The sequence below is a fragment of the Mauremys reevesii genome, linkage group 5 (assembly GCF_016161935.1).
Source record: "Mauremys reevesii isolate NIE-2019 linkage group 5, ASM1616193v1, whole genome shotgun sequence".
Taxonomy (NCBI): domain Eukaryota; kingdom Metazoa; phylum Chordata; order Testudines; family Geoemydidae; genus Mauremys; species Mauremys reevesii.
In genome coordinates this window covers 93,595,128-93,610,953 of record NC_052627.1, presented here as the reverse complement: position 1 = coordinate 93,610,953, position 15,826 = coordinate 93,595,128, and the positions used below count along the sequence as shown (strand labels likewise).

The 15,826-nt window shown below is 39.5% G+C and overlaps 1 long non-coding RNA gene across 2 annotated transcripts in view; it reads right to left on the bottom strand.

Moving 5' to 3' along the window:
* The window catches only part of LOC120405786, a 122,471-nt gene extending 106,893 nt beyond the window's left edge, over positions 1-15,578 (bottom strand). For both annotated transcript variants that reach the window (XR_005598874.1, XR_005598876.1), the window contains exons 1-2: positions 15,479-15,578; positions 12,282-12,392 (exon numbers count right to left, since the gene is read on the bottom strand). This is a non-coding gene — a long non-coding RNA (uncharacterized LOC120405786). The remainder of the gene's footprint in view (positions 1-12,281; positions 12,393-15,478) is intronic.
* Positions 15,579-15,826: the final 248 nt, after the last annotated feature.

Genomic DNA, 15,826 nt, shown 5'->3' with positions numbered 1-15,826 from the left:
TTTCCCAGACCTTCTGGCCATACTTTGCTTTTTTCCCTGGTTACTCACTCCCTGGTAGGTAAGCTAAGTGTCCCACAGTGCTCTGCATTCAATGGCATTGTGTGGTACACAACACCCAGAAGCCGTCATACCTGAAGCCTCAAATTTTACATAAACATGTCTTTGCACGTATGCACTGAACTGAAAAACTGTCAATTTAAAATGACAGGTGTCCTGAAAACCTAAGTGAAGGATTTTGTATGGGCCAATGGAACCAAAGAAATCTCATTTAACAAGCAATTGCAAGAGGGAATCCACTAATACCTTCTGTCCAGGGCACTTAACAAGGGTATTTTCAATGTAAAGTTACATTTGAACAAAGATCACAGTAACTACATGGAAATATACATTTTTTAAATACTTCTGAAAGCCCTGTAGATTCTGGCAGATGTTTTTAATCTCTTAAGAGCTGTTAGTAGTGACCAATTTGTTAATTTGAAAACATCTGGGCCGTATGCAATTAATCTATGGAATAAGGGTAGGACCCTGGGCATGGAGCAAAGCCCACATAAGAGAACAGATCCTGGAGCTCTGGGGTGAAGAGGCCTGAATTTTGCAAACAGAATCATCTAGTTGTGCAACTTCAGAGCCATTTTGTTGTCACTGCTATAAGAAATGAGGGAAATTCTTTTGTAAAAGTGAATGATCGTGATCACACATTTGTAATTTGTCATCCCTTAAGAAAGGCATAAATAAATCAGGAATGTTAGCCAAGAGTTTCTTGCAGTGGAAACTTTTTTAAAAGATGAAAAATTCAATGTGCATACATACTTACTTGATACATACATAGCAGTTACATATTGTTGTTTGCTATTTATATGTTTCTTAACTTTAGAATGCTTCTTCCTTAGAGGTTTTCAGTGACGGAGCTTCTATATAAGGCTTTTTTTGTGTGTTTGTGTGGCCCAAATCAAAGAAACAGAATATTTTAAGCCGTGGTTTAAAAACCTTTAAAATACTGAGTTTCTGAAATATTGGGCTTTTGGTTTATGCAGCTGAACTACTCCATTGCCCAAAGTATTCATCATTGTAACTTCAAAATGGATGATGGCTGTTACTGCATAATTTTCAGCCTTCCCTTTCTATTCTAATAATCAAAAGTTGAAAATTGTGAAATCCGGCGTGACACACAATTTCACTTTTTATTTTAAAAAAAAAGTCTATTGTGGTTACTTGACAAACAATGTGCCACATGAGAAAAGTCCCCTTTGGCCTTCCACTAATAACCTTTTTCCTCCTGCTGTTTCAGCTAAGAATTGCTGAGGATGGAACATAGAAGACAAAAACATGCTTTAGGTAAAGATCTCATACACGCTAGATCACCAGTGATGATGTATTGTATGACAAAGGTTTCTCAGCATCTTATATCTTATACAAGACTACCTGTCTCTCTACACTTACAGGCACATCACTTATTTTTCAATACTAATGTACAGTTTAATAGAAATTCCTCTTTCCTGTTTAATTTATCGTAATCAGACACAGTGAAGTAAAATAATTACATGCAACAACAGAAACAATTTCTCATGAAGTGGGGTTTAATTATAGTAGATTAGAGCATTTTTCTAAATCAAGGAACTCATGATTCTTTAGTCAGTCTGCCAGTGTGCCTGTATTCTTCTATGTAACTAGTAGGGCTGGCTGAAAATTCTGTCAAAACTGCTTCATTTTACCCTTAAAATTTTTGAAATGTACATCAAGTGTATTAAAGTTTTTTTTAAAGGTTAAAACAGATCAAAAACATAGTGAAATGTGGAGAGCTGGAGAAAAGTTTCATTTTGGGTAAAAACATTTCAAAATGCCTTTTTTTTTTATGGCTTTACAGTATGGCCAGTGAACTTTTTTTTAAAAAATCACTTATTTGCACAGTTCTAGAAACCAGAGCTATTAGGGCAAATTTCATAAACAACACTATCGGAGTTGGCCCCACTGAAAAGTGTGACTTTAAAAGTGTAATTTATCACTTACTATTTCCTTTTTAGATTTATTTGAAAGGGATAGCATTAAATATTTTAATTTTTAGGTCAAATTTTCTCTGGGCTGGTTTTGGTTGTCTTATTAGGCCAACTTAGTTTTTTGTTTTGTTTAATATGTGTATTTGTTGCATTTCATAATGTGTCCAAAGGTCTTTGGGCATAGAGTGCCCAAGAAATGAGAATTATTGGGAATCAGTTACCTATATATACATACACACCTTATTTGAGGGCAAAATGAAGCTGCTTCCAATGAGATTATCCTTCTGTGCATTGATGATAGCCAGGAATCTATATAAGAGGCACATCTTTGATTTGTATATTTGTCATTGTCTTTTTGTGGAAGAAGAAAGCTGTTACCTCCTTTTTTGCCACGAAGTAATTTTATACTGTATCCTTTGGTCCAATACATTAGTGCGTACTGACATGGCTCCACTAAAGTTAATGGAGCTATTCTGATTTACATCAGATGAGAATCTGACAACTCTAGCTAAGAAGTTGTTTTTAAAATTTTTGACAGTAAAAAAATTGACAGCTGTTTGTTCATATTTAATCTATTTAGCTTTAGGAAACAGTTATTAAAGTCATTTAATACAGTAGATAAACCATGAATCAATTAAAAACAAAGTCTATCAGCACTATGATTTTTTTCTTTTGTTTACCTGAGCTTTGTGGACTGTGTATCCTCTACATATAGATTTAAGCTTTCTCCAGCTGTCCACAGACCAACTTTCTTAGAACATTTGGACACTTAAATCAGTCTGTCCCTTGCCCTGTCATTTGCCATTCCTCCTAGGAATTACTATAGACCCAACCTTTATTACCTCTCTCTTATGGCTTGACCCAAAGCCCATTGCAGTTAACAGAGATGCTCATCAACGTCAATGGGCTTTAGACTAGCCTCTTAGTTTGTGTTGTATCAATTATGTAATGTAAACTATGTCTATTACAATTCATAATATTCCATCAAGGAAAAAAGTTATGAGAACATCATAATTTGTTTTAAATGACCTACTCTATTCCAAGTTATATTTTTCCATACTGTAAATTCATTCTGCATATACATGGAAATATGTGGCTGAAATGTCAGAGGATTATCTAAAACCTGATAATCCACGTATAGTATCAAACTATGTTGAATATATTAGGGCCGTGGTTTTGAACCAGAGATACGTGTACCCCTGGAGGTACTCAGAGGTCTTCCAGGGGGTACATCAACTCATCTAGATATTTGCCTAGTTTTACAACAGGCTACATAAAAAGCATGAATGAATTCAGTACAAAGTAAAATTTCATACAGACAATGACTTGTTTATACTGCTCTATATACAATACACTGAAATGTAAGTACAATGCTTATATTCCAATTGATTTTATAATTATATAGTAAAAATAAGAAAGTAAGCAATTTTTTCAGTAACAGTGTGCTGAGACACATTTGTATTTTTAGATCTGATTTTATAAGCAAGTATTTTTAAGTGAGATGAAATTGGGGGTATGCAAGACAAATCAGACTCCTGAAAGGGGTACAGTAGTCTGGAAAGGTTGAAAGCCACTGTATTAGGGCCCTGTCTATCTGCATACCCACACATTAACGTGGTCCAACACCACATAAAAGCCTGATATTTAAAAACAAAACAAAAAAAACTAGCAGAAAGTCACTTTACTGCTATATCTGACTCCTTGTAGTCTTGTCATTGTCTCTTTCACAGCTAGTATGATGCCTTCCCTGGGACTCTTTCACTGGCATTCTGCCTTTCTTTTCCCATTATACCTAGAATAATCTGAATACTTTTAATTGGCCTCCAGTCAAAGAATGGCAGGCTGCTGATAAAACACACATTGTAGTTTACCATCTGGCCATTCTTCCACGTTTGCAGAGTGTACAGTTTCTTTTTGTCATTAAACACCATTATTCAGTGTCAAAGGAGCTTATTTGCTATTAAGGAGCTGATTCATAAAAGTGTTACACATCATTTACACAGCTTTTACATAGAATTTGCTCACACAAAGTGCAGAATGGACTGTTTTCAAGTAATGGACAAAAAAGTTTTAGATTAATGGATCCCTTTTCCTCCAATGTTATACAGGTGGTTAATTTTTTACACATTATTACACAATCAAGTAGTTCACAAAGGAAAAAAAAAGAGCTTGAACACCTAGACTGAAAGCTCTCTAGAGAAGAGACTATCTTTTTAGTTACTTGTTTGTACAATGTCTAGTGCAGGGGTCGGCAACCTCTGGCATGCGGCTCGCCAGGGTAAGCACCCTGGCAGGCCGGACCAGTTTATTTACCTGCCACATCGGCAGGTTCGGCCGATCGCGGCTCCCAATGGCTGTGCCTGCGGGTTGCCGTCCCAGGCCAATCGGGGCGGCGGGAAGCCACGCGGGTGAGGGATGTGCTGGCCCCATTACCAGCTCCCATCCCTTCCCTCCCACCGAGTGCAGAAAGGCTGCTGCTGGCCACATTCTGGTGTGAGCCCTGGCAGAAATCTGGAAGGGGGGGGGGGCATGTGACCCTGCATGCCCCCCCATGTGTTGCTTCAGGAAGATGCGGTGCCAGGTACCAGGAGAAGCAGCTCCATCCCAGGGGCCCAGCTAGGCACGGGGGGCAGAGAGCACTGGGCAGGGAGGGTCAGGTTAGTCCGTCACATCCTCTGTGTAAGAGGTGTATGGGAGTGTGTGTGTCACCCCTCCTTGTGTGAACCCTAAAGCCTTAAAGATAAGAAAGTAAATAAAAAGAATCCAAGTATGCAGTATTTCTTTTTAACAGGGGCTCAGTCAACTTGATGTTAATTTGAATAGTTGTACGATTGATTGCCATTGAACTTGCTTGAATACAAGTAATTTTACCAGGTGTCCTGTATTCAGCATAGGGAAATATGGTCACCCTACTTAGTCAGCCAAGGTTATCTGCCTGGATGCCCTCAATGTCTGATACAGTTCTAGCTCTCAATGGTTTTCTGGCAGCCTACCTTCTTTGAAGCCATAGTTCCAAGGACTTCCCTATGCCTGCAAAAGCCCCCATGCACCATCAAATGCATCTGCAGAAAAGTTAATACACCAAGGGGTTGTATTAACTTTTCTGATTATCTGCACATGAAGGACCTATGTCAATCCTGAGGAAGAGCCAATGAGACATGATTAGCCCAGGTGAAAATGCCCGCCTATGCAAGAAATATACACATCAACATCATAACAGGGTGGGTTGATAATTGACGGGGTGTTTTGGGGTACTGGCAGAGGTGGAAGGCCAATCTGAGGTACAAAGACATGGTGCTGGCATGTTTATTCTGTCTGATATGTTTTATAGAGTAGAAAATGGACCATTTAATATATAAAAATACAGACCTTTTAAACAACATAAATATAGCAATTACCAGTCAAAAACACTGAGAGGGATGTTAGGCTATTAATATGCAGGTGCAACTCTTGTTAACATTAAAAAGTAGTTAGCTGTGTGAATTAATGACAGAACAAGTCCCTAAAGGAGTCTAAAATTTTGGTAGTGAAGTGAAAATTACTTAACATTAGACTCTCAGGAAACATTGAATTATGTCAGATGATGTTGATTCACTGTCTCTAATACCAATTAATCACTTTTTTGTGGCAAATGTAAAAATTTAAATGAATAGCTTTCTTAATGTAGTAATATCTTATTAACAATAAACAGCTGAGATTACTGAAAGATTTGTGCAGTAATGGGAGCAATAGTTTGTAACAAATGAATGTAATCTACATTACTGCAGGATTTTCGCTGCAGGATTTAGTTTAGGTAAATTATAATGCTATTAACTTGTTAGAAAAAAGAGTCAAGCAAGGAACAATTACCGATTTCAAATATGGATCCAATCACAAAGCTGAAAAAAAGAGGAACTAGAATTACAAGGAAATAAGATGTTCTGCAGAGCAAATATACTCGATTAATTTACAATATTTTGTAGCCTTTGTTAAAATAAAATAGTTGAAACTCTGTGGTTGCCAGTCATAAGTGATGGAAAGCTGCATGGTGAGTGGGCACAGGCCAAGTGGGTCCTGAGTTCTGATCCTACCACTGGTTTACTGTATGGCCCTGAACAAGTCACCTCACTTTTGTGTCTGAATTTCCCCTTCTGTAAATTGAGAATAATGACACTTGCCCACTGTCACAGGGTTGACTCACCACTAGGGGTGCCTCCTCCTGGCCACTCTGGGGATTAGATCTTTCCAGCTGCCGGTGCTCCCTCCTCTGGTGGTCTCTCCACCCATCATCCTCTCACACCCTGTGGCCCCTTTCACTCCAGGAGCTGCAGCTTTCTCTTCATGACTTGGTCTTCCAACCAGGTCACTAGGGTTCACCCCCCTTCCTGGGCATCAAAAGTCTTTCAAGGCAAACTGTCCCAGGCAGTCCACTCTTCATTGGCTGGTCTATGCCACTGCCCCACTGGCTGGTAGGGGAACCTGGGCCTCACTCAGGAGTCCTCTCATCAACAGCCAATGTCCACACTATCCTATGCCTTACTGCTCTTCCCCTGAGCTTTCTTACCTTTCTGGTTTCCTCCCTTTCCAGGATTGCCAGCGCAAACTCCCTCCTTCAAGAGAGGGACTGTAGACTATACTCTATAGCAGGGGTTGGCAACCTACGGCACACATGCCAAAGGTGGCACGCGAGCTGATTTTGATGGCACATGGGGCGGGCTGAGCTGCTCAGCCGCCGCCACTCTAGGGTTCCCGCTGCTGGCCCCTTGCCAGCTGGGGTCCCACTGCTGGTCCCCCTCAGCATCCGCTGCTGGCCTGGGGGAAGGAACCCCAGGCTGGCAACGGGCTGAGACCCCAGCTGGCTAGGGGCCAGCAGCTGAAACCCCAGAGCTGCTCAGCCTGCCACTGCTCTGGGGTTTCCACCGCCAGCTCCTGCCAGCTGGGGTCCCATCGCCGGTCCCACTCAGCGCCCGCTGCTGGCCTGGGAGAAGGAACCCCAGGCTGGCAGCAGGCTGAGACCCTGACTGGCAGGAGCCAGCGGCCGAAACCCCAGAGCAGGGTAGGCTGAGATGCTCAGCCCACCGCCAAAGCCCCAGTGCTAGGCGGGCTGACCTGCTCAGCCCGCCGCTGCTCTGGGGATTCCAGCTGCTGGCCCCTTGCCAGCCGGGGTCCCCGCCACAGCCCCACTCACCTTGCTTTCGGTTGGAGTTCCAGCCTATGCCCCCTGCCAGACAGGGTCCAGGTACCTGGCCCTGCTCAGCCCTACCAGCCACTAGCTCCACTCACCTCAGCTCTCGATCTGGGGTTCCAGCTGGTTAACAACTGATCACTCAGAAGCCTGTGTGCAGCTTAAAGTATCCAAAATACGTGCCACGAGACATTGGAAAACTCAGCAAGGAAAAGCAAGGACAAGAATCACATTAAACTAATAAGATCTGCATTTTAATTTAATTTTAAATAAAGCTGTTGAAACATTTTGAAAACCTTGTTTACTTTACATATAACAGTAGTTTGGTTATATATTATAGACTTATGGAGAGACCTTCTAAAAACATTAAAATGTATTACTGGCATGCGAAGCCTTAAATTAGAATGTATACATGAAGTCTCGGCACACCACTGCTGAAAGGTTGCCGACCCCTGCTCTACAGTCTCAAAACCACCTCCCTTCTCCATGGAGCAACTGTAGGCTACTTCCCTGCAGCCTCCAGTTGCACTCAGCAAGGTTTTATACAGCTTCCTCCTGTTCCTGTCCAGGAAAGCCTCATGTCTAATTAATCCCTGCTCCCTGGCTCCTTCTCCAGGTGCAGTCTGGACAGTTAATTGGTCTACCTAGCCACCTTAACCCCCTCAGCTCTTGAGTGGGGTGGACACCCATCACACCCACCTACCTTGCAACAATGTTATAAATGTTTAATTTAATATATCTGTACGGTGCTTTAAATACAGGAAGTGCTTTAAAAATGCTCAGCATTATTATTGACTTTTTGTAGCTCTTGTGCAGAGTGAACTAGCCTATCTGGTCATACTAGCTTTTTTGGGGATTGCATTTGATCAACTTGAAGAGCTGCTTTTTTAATCCAATTGGACCATGGTGGATGTCCAGATTTACTTAAGGCTCATTTTCTGGAACCCCAGTTTTTGGGCAAGATTGTGTGTGGATATTTATTTTAGAACAAGAGAGCTGTATTTTGATATAATTTAAGTTAGTACACAATTGAGTTAAGTGATATTGAAGTGGAGAGGTTTTTTTTCTAAGTAACAGTGTCCACATACAGACTTGCACTGAAATAACTAAAGGTACAAATTACCACCAATTTAGTTATTTTGCTCCCAATAACTAGGTAAACAAGCTCTAAATTGCTATGACCCAAAGCTTTATAGGTTAAAACCAACATCTTACATTGAACCCAGAAATGAAGTGGAACCAAACTGATTGTTGTGCGCACGATTGTACATTGCTGAGCATGCTGCCCAAAGTTGCCTAGCACCATTGTAGCATTCTGTACACAGAAAGGCTCAGGGGCCTTCCAATTGGCTATCATCACTCTATTCACTCTGTTCAAAGAGTCGGAGAGAAGCAAAGGCAGAATTTCACCCTTAATTGTTTGCATCATCAAAAATATTTAAGCAGCTCCCAGGAAATTTAGTATCTCTTTAAATCTTGGTACCAGCTAGGAAAAAGGTCTCTTTGGAACTCTGCAAGCCATGTATTTGATTGAAACGTGCACACGCTTGATGATTACCTGTTCTGTTCATTCCCTCTGAAGCACCTGGCGTAGGCCACTGTCGGAAGACAGATACTGGACTAGATGGACCATTGGTCTGACACAATATGGACATTCTTATGTTCACACACATTTTTTTTTCCTTCTTACAGTTCTCATTATGCTTCTAGTGGATTCAGCAAACAGTAGGGGAGCTGCTAATTTTACATCGTAAAATCCCAAACTTTAAACAAACAGTGTGTAGCCAAGTGGATAACAGGCCAAATTCATCCCTGGTGTGAATCACATCAGGGATGAATTAAGACCAGTGGGCCTGATCCTCCATTCTGTTACACACATTTTATATAGAAGTACCTCAATTGAAGTCAATGGAGTTATATCATCATAAAACTGGTGTATATGAGTACAGAGTCTGGCTCATGTGCCTTGCCAAACTTCAAAAGTTGCACTCACATGTTCACCTTCTGCTAAGGTTCTATTTTTATTAATATACTTTAGCTATACATAAGTTACTGACTATTTACCACTTTCCTAAAGCAAAAGAAAAGCTACCTAACTGCAAACTATATCACATATAAAATTGCCCAGTTACTATCTGTTCATATGGCTGGACCATTGGTTTTGTATCAGTAACAATATATATATTTCAGAAAAGAATTAGAAGTTCAAAGGGTCTGCACGTGCATGTGGAGAAAAATGTCTGCAGGAGGGTCTCTCTCTGCTCACACTCTAGTGGAAAAGAGCCATCTCCCTGACATTATGCCCACTCCTTTGCAACCTATGAAAGCCCATGCTCTGAAGCACTGCTTGGAAGAGACTCTGGACTTTGAATTGAGGGTAGAGGTTGGAAGGTGCATCTGTGGTAGCACCTGCCTCAGAACGGTCTGTGCAGAGATTTGGGATGGAGTTAAAACAGACCTACTCTCTGTAGGTTCCTTGCAAGGCTCATCCTGTGCAGACAGTGGCAAGAGAATGAGCCAATAGCAGCTTGTTCCCGGCAGATAAAAATATTTCTGTAAGAATGGAAAGGTTAATCCCTCTGCCACAAATAGCACAAACCAAGTGAAATGTAGTCATTTGAGCTGATCTGTCCATTAGTGTGCAAACTCATTTATCAGGCAGTTGAGTACTCTTCAGACCTCCTTAAACATTTCTTTATTAACTAGCACACCTACCTAACTTAGGTCTTTCTGTGACCCCATCACCAAGCTGTCTGTGCCTCTCTCAGTCAGTAATGGATTTAGCATCTCAATAGCCCTGGTTAATATTCCCAGTTTACAAAGGGGTACCAGAGATCCAGAACATTGCATTATTTGCCCTAGGTTACACAAAGTCTGTAGCAGATTGTATTGACTGTAGGACTCCCAAGTCCCAAACCACCATCCTAATGCTAAGATCATCCTTGTGTCTATCTAGAACACATGAAAGACAGTGGCTGCTTCCATGTATTTGCAAGTTATTAATAAATTTGCACAGAATGTGTGGGATGCCTGAACTAGCATAGATTAAATAAGAATCAGCCTGAACCCAAAGTTATTTTGGTGATTAGTTCAGTTAATTAAAAAAACAAATTGTTTTTTTTTTTTAGTCCCTACTTCCAACATCCCTCATATCTAATTAATCCCTGCTCCCTGTCTCCCTAGATAGGAAATAGAAATAGCAGGAAAATGGTTGTGCTCATTCATCCAAAACAAGAACATGATATTAGAGAAAGAAACTCTCTCACTGGTTCCTTTTATGAGGATGCGAAACTTAAGGTCTGGTCACTGACTGCTCTCCCTGAAAGTTGATAGTAGCCCTCATGCCTTCGACATCCTTGGTTGTCTCTCTGGTGATCTTGCTTTTGCGCCAAGTGAAATGAACCATTTTTTGCCCTTCTGTACATTAATAAAAAAGATTAAAGGGCTGATTCTCATCTACACTAAGGCCATTTTCCACCACTCTGGTACTATAAGGAGATTTTAAAGTGGGTAGAACTGTAATTTATTTGCACATTCAGGCCTCTTGGACACTGCTAAGAGCAGTGTAAAATAGCATCAGTGTAAATGAGAACCAGGCCCTAAATCCTTCTATGGGGAAAGTGAGCTGATGCCCAGATCTTCTGATTTGTTAGTATTTAGTAATGATGGTATATGGTTGTGGTTTCAATTGGTTTCACACTATGCACATTTCTAAAACAAAATCAAACACCCTATCAGATCTAGTGTTCATGGATGTCTTGCTAGTAAAACAGCTGATCCAATTTTTTTAATGCCATATTTTGCTTATCTGCTGTTTTTTCTACTTTGGGCACAAAAGCACATTCAATCTAATGTTCAGTGATTTGGAGCTTGCAATTTGTTCGCCTCTGTTAGATTTCTGGTTCACGTAATGTTTTATAAATTGAATACTCATTGTGCAGCTGCTTCTGTAACCTGTTGTCTAGTTTCAATACCCCTTTTTTTCTAAGAACAGCACTAGTTTTAAAATAAGAAAGTACTTTTTCTCCTGTCCATCAACTCACTTGAATCATTGCTTGTAGAGTAATTAAAATTCTAAATCTTCTATCCTTTAATTAGTTTTCATGACTCTTCATTCTCCAAATGTTTTTAGGGAAAAAAATCATATTTGTTTTTTCCTCAGGCTCCTCTCCTTTGCATACTCATTCAATGCCAACCCAAAAATATTAAAGAACCCTATCTGAAGTAGAGCTGGTGAAGTTTGCAGAATGTTTTCTGTGAGTGTTCTTTTGAATTTTTAAATTAAATTCACTTTAACGGTTCAGACCTTTTTCTTTTTCCATAAATTTTCTAACAAATTGCTTTCACTGGTGGGGGTGTCAAAAAAAGCAAGTTGTACATAAGTACTGCAGAATCAGAAAACAAAAATTCAAATATGTAATTTTAAGTATTTCCATCAGAAACCAGACTCAAAAAGTGCATGCATGCAATCAGGGAACAGAAAAACACCAAGTAACCTGTCCAATCAAAATGGTTCTAATTTCAAATTCTGAATATATGGATTGAAGTTGGGAACAAACTACAGATCAGGAATTAAACACAAGAATTATTTGCTGAATAATTTTGAATAAGAAGGAGGAATCTGTTGAATAAATTATCTATTGTAAATTATTCATCCAAAATGAATGTAAACTAATATCCTAGCAACCCAGAGTATGGAAGATCTTCCTGTCCCACCTCCCACAACTCTTCTAACAAATCTGCAGCAGAAGGTCATGTATGGGGTCCAAAGGTCATTCAGGGCAGGGTGAGGCAGATGGCCCAGGATGAGAAGGTATAAAGCATTAGAGACTGGCTGACACTTTGCCCTTTTAAGGTCATCCATATAGGAAGACACACATTATCAGCAAATTTCCCCTAGTGGGGAAATGATGGAAAAGCACTGATAAGTAGAGTGCAGGCAGACAACATGAGGGGTACAAGGCTGCACAGAAATAAAACAGTGTTTAATTTTTATCACTTTTGCAGTAAAAATGGCCAATTCAAAACTGCAGGACTATTACAAATTTCACAATCAAAAAATCATGCATAACTATGCCCTGACTGTATAGAGATATAACATTAACAAAATTATAAATCAGTACCTGAATCCCAAATTCTCCAGCGTTCTGAAGCACTCTTACTTAGTTAAGTGTCAGCATGTTGTAATCCTACTGGACCAGAGTGAGGTTGAGTTTTGTACCTGTTATTCTTTCCTAAAAGAAATATATGTAGAATTTAGTAAAACTCTCCAAAATATGTTTATTGATTTAGAGTAAATGCTGTTTGAGGGCAAGGAGGTGCCTTTCATGGTATAAATGTATCTCCTCACTTGTGATATTGGTTTCTGGTCTCCTGCAACTACCACCACTAGGAAAATTTGTATTCTATTCATGCTCCTCTTAAAGTAGCATCGCAAATTCAATTTTTGACAAGTGAGTAAAATATCATTAGTTTTATCATCATCATCGTCAGGGTGAGAAAATAGGTATTGTGCCTCATCTGTTAAATATTTTAGATGATTTTGCAAAGCTGCCCTAAAGATACAGCTATGTATAGTATTAATTAATATCAGAAATTATTTGTCTATCCAGGTTTTTATCATGGCAGTCATAGCTGGAGTATCTGAGCAGCTCGCAAGGAGTTAAAAACCCAATTCACAAATGGCTTACGTTTCCTCCCTACTTATCCCATAATAGACTGGGTTAAGGGGAAAGTCTGGCTGAAAAGTAACAACTTAAAATCTCTGAAATCTAGTATTTAAAACATTTTATCTTAACTATGGATGGCTTGGTATGTCACTTAATTTCCTGATTATGAAGCAGACTTTGAACATTTCTCTTGTGTTTTTCTTCTAGTAGTATTTATGCATTAGAGGGATTAATTACAAGTATATTCTCAATTATTATTTATATAGAGCCATAAGTATACATAGCACTTTACAAAAGCAAGTAAAGACAGCATCTCTGTTTAGGAGAGTTAATCTAAATCACGACAAGGACAACAGGAGGGAGTGTCAGAAACAAGGGGTGTCAGGAAATTACAATAATCTTGCAGCTGCTTCATGGTAAGTGAGACAGACATCAGAGGCTAGTCTAAAAAGTATGGTTCATAAGCCTCCTTGAAGAAGTGTATCTTGAGGACTGGTGCAGTCATCGCATGCAGGGTGCGAGATTGCCCCTGTAAGGATAGGGTGACCAGATGTCCCGATAAAATCAGGACTGTCCTGATATTTAGGCATTTATCCTGTGTCCCGACTGATGTTTGGTCGGGACACAATTTGTCCTGATATTTCGCACTCCAGTGGTTTTTTTTTTTGCTCCACCGGCAGCACTCCAGTTTTTTTTTTTTTTTGCTCCGCCAGCGACCCTCCCCCCCCCATGTGTCCCGATATTTTCTTCCTCTCATCTGGTCACCTTAAGTAAGGATGTCTCACCAAGAGTTACCAGGAAATGAACCTAGGACATTTGGGGCTACAAGCATAACCCCCCTCACTTTAGCCAAAGGAGTAGCTCCATTAGTTGGTAGCATTAGTAAGCTCTTATCCTCTTCTATTTACCAATCTCCAGTGAAGAAGGTGTAACAGCCTCTAAACCATATGAAAATGTAGCATGTTTTAATCACAAGATATTCAAGACATGTAGTAAAGATCCATTAAATACATTCCTACTGAGTGTAGCCCTGAGGATTAATCTGTTGGTCTGTATAAAATGTCTTTTTGATAAAAGTGTGTAGGTTTTATAGATTATAGAATTATTTGCAATAGAAATGCAAAACACCTACAGACATCCAGGCCAGACAATCTGGCCAACATCCTGCGTGACGCTGAAAGCAACCTTTAGGACCTTTACTCAGAAGAGTAATAATAGAATACAGACCTTTGAATGTCTGGAGACCTTTCACCTAGTAAAGGGTGGAAAGTGGGGATTTTTGCCCACAAATCTAACAAGTACACCACAGATGCGTATATATCTGTCACTCATACACACATAAAATGTTAGCCTATGAGGATGTGTACCCTAACATTTCCGTGGGGGAAAGTCAAATTTGGGCATAGGAGGAAGAATTTCTCCCTATAAAAAGGGTGATAATACACCATTAGGTAGGCGATACATCCATCTTTCTGTCTTCCATTGTCTCACCCTCTCTCCCCTGCGAAGGCTGTCAACTACTGATAAGTCGTGGTATTATTTCTTTTCAAAGCTGTAAGTATAAAGGACTCTAATTTCTGCTTTATCTTTAAAAGCATCTAGTTTATAGTGGGTTAAACTTATAACCATTTTATTACTTCCTTTATCAAAGGTGTGAACAACACCCAAGTGTCTATTGCACAGAGTGAATTTGTCATAAGTATCTCTCTTATAGAACTGTGATATTTGTAACTTTGTAATCTCAAACTGCTTTTAACATTTTTATATTTACTTATTGTTTCATTGATTTTAAATAAAAGGTCTTGATTGACTATTTCTGTCTCAGTGTAAGTTCCTGTCATATACCCCAAAACTCCTTATATAAATTCTGTGAAGCCTGATTTAAGACGAACCTTATCTTCTAATCACACATATTGGCAAACCATATCCATATTAATATCTATTAATTATTACTAACTATTAATTAATTAGAAAATTAATCAAATAAAACTAAATTAAGTGGATAAACTCCACTGACTCTACTAACACACCCCAAATCAGGCTACACAGCCTCTAAACCATATGAAAATGTAGCATGTTTTAATCGCAAGATATTCAAGACATGTAGTAAAGATCCATTAAATACATTCCTACTGAGTCCCCTTGCTTTTTAAAATAATGAGCATTTATCAGCAAGTTATGTGTCCAGAAGCTATTAATGCATTTTGCCATATCAATGTCAACCACATTGGGACAGAAAAAAAATCCATCATATGCAAATAGATATGATTTGTTGGGATTTTTTATTATTTTCTTCACCATTATTCTATTTTAGCTTTATTTCTCCTAATTCAAAGTTTCTCTACCTTCAGTGCATGCTATTTCTTTCTCTGTAAAATGCCATTTAGATGCACTAATTGTGAATGTTATTCTGTTTCCAGAGAATGATAAATACATTGTTGCTAGAAAACTGTTTCCAAAAGACAATATTTTCAAATGACAGATTAAATATGCAATACAGAGGTGTCACAGGGCATCTCTGTCACTCCTCAGTATACTCCACTACATGGACAATTCATGTGGTTTCATACTCATAAATATACAGGGTCCCAGCCTTTCAAGAAGGTCTGTATTTATTCTTTTCTTACAAAGTAACAATAATACAGGCTTACAGCAAGGGGAAGCTTCCATGCTACCATCACTCCTCAGCCTAGGTTTATTCTCTGAGCTTCCCTTCTGAGTTATGCCTTGCTTCCTCTTCCTCCCAATTACTTCATAAGCCCAGTGATTTCCACTCAGGTGCTCACAGAATTTGTATAATTACCTTCAGCTGGGCCTGCAGCCTTCTTCAGGCTGCAGCAATGTCAGCCATCAGGATGCTGCTAATAGTGCCCTGTCACAAGAGGCCAAGACAAAACTCCCTTTTAGGAGGGTTGTAGTGACAGCTAGTTAGTAGCTTTCTTTAGTAGATGGAAAACATTTTATACACACCCTCTCTGTTAACTGTATTCTCATTGTGC